Source organism: Vulpes vulpes, chromosome 11 (assembly GCF_048418805.1).
Source record: "Vulpes vulpes isolate BD-2025 chromosome 11, VulVul3, whole genome shotgun sequence".
NCBI classification, from domain to species: Eukaryota; Metazoa; Chordata; class Mammalia; order Carnivora; family Canidae; genus Vulpes; species Vulpes vulpes.
In genome coordinates this window covers 55,603,532-55,609,531 of record NC_132790.1, presented here as the reverse complement: position 1 = coordinate 55,609,531, position 6,000 = coordinate 55,603,532, and the positions used below count along the sequence as shown (strand labels likewise).

At 34.9% G+C, this 6,000-nt stretch overlaps 1 long non-coding RNA gene across 1 annotated transcript in view; it reads right to left on the bottom strand.

Annotated features, from left to right (window-relative positions):
• Positions 1 to 1,481: 1,481 nt before the first annotated feature.
• LOC140594433 (uncharacterized) overlaps positions 1,482 to 6,000 on the bottom strand; it is a 431,755-nt gene continuing 427,236 nt past the window's right edge. Inside the window, exon 3 of the long non-coding RNA XR_011995215.1 lies at positions 1,482 to 3,597. This is a non-coding gene — a long non-coding RNA (uncharacterized lncRNA). The remainder of the gene's footprint in view (positions 3,598 to 6,000) is intronic.

The window sequence follows — 6,000 nt, the reverse complement described above, 5'->3', positions numbered from 1 at the left end:
CTGTAACCTCTTGAGTTCTATCCATGCTGTGTGTACTAAGAGTTTGTATCTTTATATTGCTGAGTAGTATTCCATTGTATGGATGTGCCATGGTTTATTTAAACTGTAATCTATTGAAGGACATTTACACTGCTTCCAGTTCTTGGCTATCATAAATACAGCTGGTATAAATGAGCGCACACAAGGTTTTATTCAGACCTAAATGTTCATTTCTGTGGGATAAATACCCTGGAGTGCCATTGCTCTGTCATAGGTATTTGTATTTTTAGTTTTTTAAGAAACTGCCAAATTATTTTCCAGATTGACTGTATTACCACTAGAAATGTATGAATGATCCAGTTTCTTCATATCCTTTGTCATATTTTTATTGTCTCTATTTATTTTAGCTGTTCTGACTGATAGTTGAATAATGACAGATATGTCATTGTACTGTTAGCTTACATTTCCCTAATGACTAGTCATGTTGGACACATCCTCATATTCTTACCTGCCATCCACATATCCTCATAAGTGAAATGTTTTCTCATCTATCTTGCCCATTTCCTAATTGGATTGTTTTGTTTTTTAGTATTGAAATCTTAGCATTCTTTATATATTCTAGATGGGAGTCTTTTGCCAGATATGTGAATTGCAAATATTTTATCCTATTCTGTAGCAATTTGTCTTTTCATCCTCTCATAAAGGCCTTTTGCAGAGCAAAATATTTTAATTATGACACAGTCCATCTTATCAGTTTTTCCTTTTATGATGTGCTTAGATATATCTAAGAATACTTCACCGTGCCCAAGGTCCATAAGATTTTCTTCTGTGTTATCTCCTTCAAGTTTTATAGTTTTATGTTTTCAGTTAAATCTGTGATCCATTTCTCAGCTAATTTTGTACAAAGTGTGAGGTTTAGATCAAGGTTCATTATTTTGTCTATGGATATCCAATTACACCAGCACCATTTGTTGACCCTTCCTTCAATGGCTTTAGCAATTTAAGAGCATAGACAGTGAAGTATAAACTGATAGAGGAGAAGCCTGAGACAAAAGTAGGGGTCAAATTATGAGGCATATATCATAGTGAGTATCTTTTTAAAGCTATGATGAGCTTCTGGATAGCCTTAAATAGGAAAGTGGCTTAATTGATTTACATTTTTTAAAGATCTCCCTGACTATGTGAACAATATTACATAAGGGGAAAAACAGCAGTAAAGAAACCAGTTAGGAGGCAATTATGGCAATACCCTGGACATAAACCTGAACTTGATGATTTCTTATGATTTTATATTGGGCATTAATTCACAATTCCCTATCCCCTCCATCTATACACATGGGAAACACATTTAAAAATAATGCTCAAAGATCCAACCAGTGTCTTATAATAGGTGCTCTGCAATTTATCTGCAAATCACAGCCAAACCTTTCTCTCCCACTCAAGAAAGCATATGAAGATGTGTGTGAGTCAGAGTGATACTACTATAAGAAAAACTTAGAATCTTTTTTATTTCAAAGTATTTTATTATCAGTTAATTATGACATACTTCACAACTGATTCAGATAAACTTGTATTCCTCAGCACTATGGTTAATCATTCAAAAAAGATTCAAAAAGAAAAAAAAAGGCTCAAGGAACCAAAATTGGATTTGCTCACAGAATTTCAAGAATATATTCATAGCATATGTTTTTTAATTAAACATTCTTTAAGGATCTTGATATATTATTTTTTTCATATCTGATATAATTTTCAGGTATAATTCTTCTATTTTCCAGGTCTAAGGATATCACCAAATATGCATATTCCCAATGTGGCCACATAATCACAGTCAGTATAAATTGCCCTCTTACATACCTTACTGAAAGATTTTGGTAAATTAATCCAGTTCCAAAGTAAATAAAAATAATTTATTATGAGATAACTGACTTACGAACAAATATTAAAGGAAATTAAAATGTTCATTAGCCAAATGATGTCTAGAGGTGAAGAATGGTGATATAAGTCTACAAATATTTGGAGAGCCTAAAAACTTGGTAAAGAGACATTTTTAATTAAAAATTTAGTAGATGCTAACTGAAATACCTCCAAGAATAATATTCCATATGTATTGAAGCAAATATATAAAAACAAATATCTAAACATGTTCTCCTGAAACAACAGTGGGTCAGAGCAAAAGGAAACAGAGTTCAGCTCAAGCAAACAAATTTTATGTTTTACAGAAGAGGATATGAATAACCAGATAGAATAAGTAAGACGTGCAAGCACTGAGGTACATAAAGAAGTATAAAAGTACATCTTGTATAAATTATTTGAAGCTAGATGTGATTCTATTCCCTTAACATTGCTGATAACAGTTTTGTAAATGATGTATGTATTCCCAGCAAAACCAACAACAACCAAAAAAAGGCTGCTGTTAATGGCATTTGTTTGATGAAATTTCATAGATCAGCAGTAGAGCACTTATGTTGATATCTAAAATTCCCAGTCTCTTCTGCAAAATGTATATCTTTTGTAAAAAAATTTAAAGATTTATTTATTTGAGGGGGTAAAGTGGACAGAGGAAGAGGAGTCTTAAGCAGATTCTGTGCTGAGCTGGGAGCTGGAGGTGGGGCTCAGTCCCAGGCCCCTGAGACCAGGACCTGAGCCAAAACAAGAGTCCGATGCTTAACCACTCTGCAAAACGTATATCTTATTAACATTTGCATTTGGAATCATGTAGTTGGCATAAAGGTCACAAAAGTACCCAACAAAACATCATCTACCCACCAGCAGCTTCCTGCAATTTGGGGAGGGGGGCAGCCAGAGGTCAGGCAAACACTGAGTAAATGAGAGAAGGCAGAGGACTTCCAGTTGCCAGGTTAGACAGCAAGAAAGATAATGTCTCTGTTTTTCTTTGCATGTAATTGTGTTACCAGATGGAAATTTGATTGTAATTACCAGATTTTGTGATAGTTTATCTGATATCTGGAAACAAGCCTCATCTACCTTTTTCTATAAATGTCACCCCTCTATCTATACACCTACTATAATGCTACACTATCCTGTGCCTGTTGGTACACACTGATGATTTTTTTAAGATAGTGCATAAGACACAGTAAAAGTTATAACCACTCATTTCCAGAATGATTTTAACATGCGCCTCTATCAGTAAAACAACCCCTTATTCGTAAAATAAATCCCAACTCCTAATTCATGTTTAGTATAAATTATCAACATTTGCTAGTGTATTGATATAACACTCATATTTATAAAATACAGAAATAGAAATGTTTTAAAATAGATAAAAATAAATACCAATAGAAATGTAATATTTTTTTCACTACATCTAACCAGAGGATCTCACAAAATCCTGGGGAACAGGCTCTTCTCCTGGCATCTGCTATTAGAAAGAAGTTAGATCAATTGCCTACATTGTAAGTGTTGGGGATGATGAGGCCTCATCTTGTCACGTGATTTTCTCCACATCTCTTGAAGTATCTAGCATTGATGCTTGTGCTTCATAGGCGTTCAGTTTTGTCAAGAAGAGATTCCAAGTATATACGCACTTTGCACTGAAGGACGAGAGGATGGATTGTAGAGGAAAGGTTTTAGAGTCTCCAGGAGTTCTGTTGGGCTTGCCTTTTAGACAGAAGACATATAGTTAGATATCTGAAGACAGGTGAGTGAGTGAGTGGTTTTATTTTCAGAACTCTGCAAGTCAGTCTGTGTTGCCTGTCGATGGCTACAATTTGCTTTATCCAGAAAAGTTCTAACCATAGTTCCTTTTTAATTTGCTTTAACTTCAAAATCCAGAGAATTATATTTCAGAAGACATCATTTGTCTGTCTAGTAGATAAAGAATGTCATTAAATCTGCCATATTCTTGTTACTCTCTAGCTCTCTCAAAAGGCAGGGAAGGGGTGATACAGTAAAGACACTCAAACTGACAATAATTCATAAGGTCTTTCTTCACCAGGAAATAATTTTGTAGCTTCTAGATTATTTTTAGTCATATAAATAATTTCTCTTTTTATTAAGGCAGACATCTATTTTAGTCATCTGTGACAAACTGGATGTCTGCTTCCTCAGTCCATAAAAACAGACTTCTTTGTTCAGTCCTAGAGGCAGCAAAAGCCACATAGATGTCTTTAAAAGAATAAAGCTTAAAAAGTAAGTCCAAACCTAGTGTTGGATTCTTGCTTCTACATTAGGTAATTCATTCACTCATCAGTTCCTAATTCTGAATACTAACCATGTGTCAGACCCCGTGCTACTTTCCAATTAACCACTAACCTTTGAGCATAAGGATACAAACAATATAACTATAATAGAAAAAATTTACCCAGATACAGAAAAAGAAAATGCATTTAGTGAGTTAAACCTCTCTCATTACCTTCCTCTCTCGTTACCTTCTGCTTGTATGTGCCAGATACATTTCCTTTTACCTTTAACCACAGGAAACATTAAAGGCACATGCACTACCTAGCTCATGTCTTCTTGACCAAGAACACCCAGGACCACTGGAGAAGCAGAGGATTAGAATAGTAAATCTGAATGTTCAGAAAGTGAAACCTCCATTCTCTATATTCTATAAAACCTGTTCCATTTATGTCTACAATAGAGCTCATAGGAGGATTTCCTCTCCAGGATCAGCTAGAAAAAGATGAGTGGACCCTCCTGCAATAGCCTCCATCCTCTCATTTGATTTCTGCATATTTCAGCAATTCTTTCTGTTTTCCACAAAGGTCATTTTCCCAAAAACTTTTCAGAAAATTTGGAACAGTCTATTTGAACTCTAATTCATTCATTAATGGAACACATATTGAAGACATTATTAAGTGTCAGTTCATGAACTAGGACATAACCATATGCTACCCACAACATGTACATACTTATATGGAGGAGACACTGAGCAAAATTCAGGAAGAGAATGAGGTCTATTGTTATTTATTTTAAAATATATACATTAGTTATTTTTTTCTAATTTTTTAAACCAGAAAGCATTTAAAACAAAAGTAGAAAATCCAAAAGAATTAACAAAGCAAAACAAAACAGAATAAAAACCTCCTGGAAATATGAAGCAATTATACCAAGGTTACAGGATACAAAGTCTATTAATTTGCTAACACTGCCACAACAAGATACCAGAGACTGGGTGGTTAAACAATAGAAATTTATTTTCTACAATTTTGGAGTCTAGAAGTCCAAGTTTCAGGTGTTGGCAGGATTGGTTTCTACGGAGGCTTCTCTTCTGGCTTGTAGGTGTCTACATTTTCCCTGTGTCCTCACATGACATTCCTTCTGTGCACCATCTCTTGTGTATCTCAGTGTGTCCAAATCTCCTTTTCATGTAAGTACCATTAAAGAGATAATTAACTTAAAGTCTTCAGAGTTGATCCTAAACCAGTCTGATTGGTATCATTATAAGAGGACACACTTAGAAAGACGAGACAGAGAGGGGGAGAGAGAGAGAGAGAGAGAGAGAGAGAGAGAGAGAGAGAGAGAGATGCAAGCACAGACCCAAATGAAGAGATGGCAAAACAGTGGCCATTTGGAAGCCAAGAAGAGAGATCTGAGAGGAAACTAATCCTGCTACCAACTTGATCTTAGACTTCCAGCATCCAGAACTATGAGATACTAAATTTCCATCGTTTAAGCCACCCGATCTGTGGTATTTTGTTATGGCAGCTCTAGTAAAGTAATACAATGGCTAACACAAAATTGAAGGAGGAACACAAAGAATGCTAACACTGTCTGATATCCTCTAAAGTCATAGCAACAAAGGCATGTGTCATTTTGGTGGAAGAATAGACACATAGATGAATGGAATATAATGGAGAACCTGAAAATAGACACATGAAGATATGGTAAACTGATGTTTGACGAAAGAACAAAGGCAACCAAGTGAAGAAAAGATAGTCTCTTCAACAAATGGTACTGAAACAACCAGACATCCATAGGTTAAAAAAAAAATCTATCCACAAATCTCATTCTCTTCACAAAAATTAACTCAGAGTGGATCATAGACTTAGATGTAAAGTG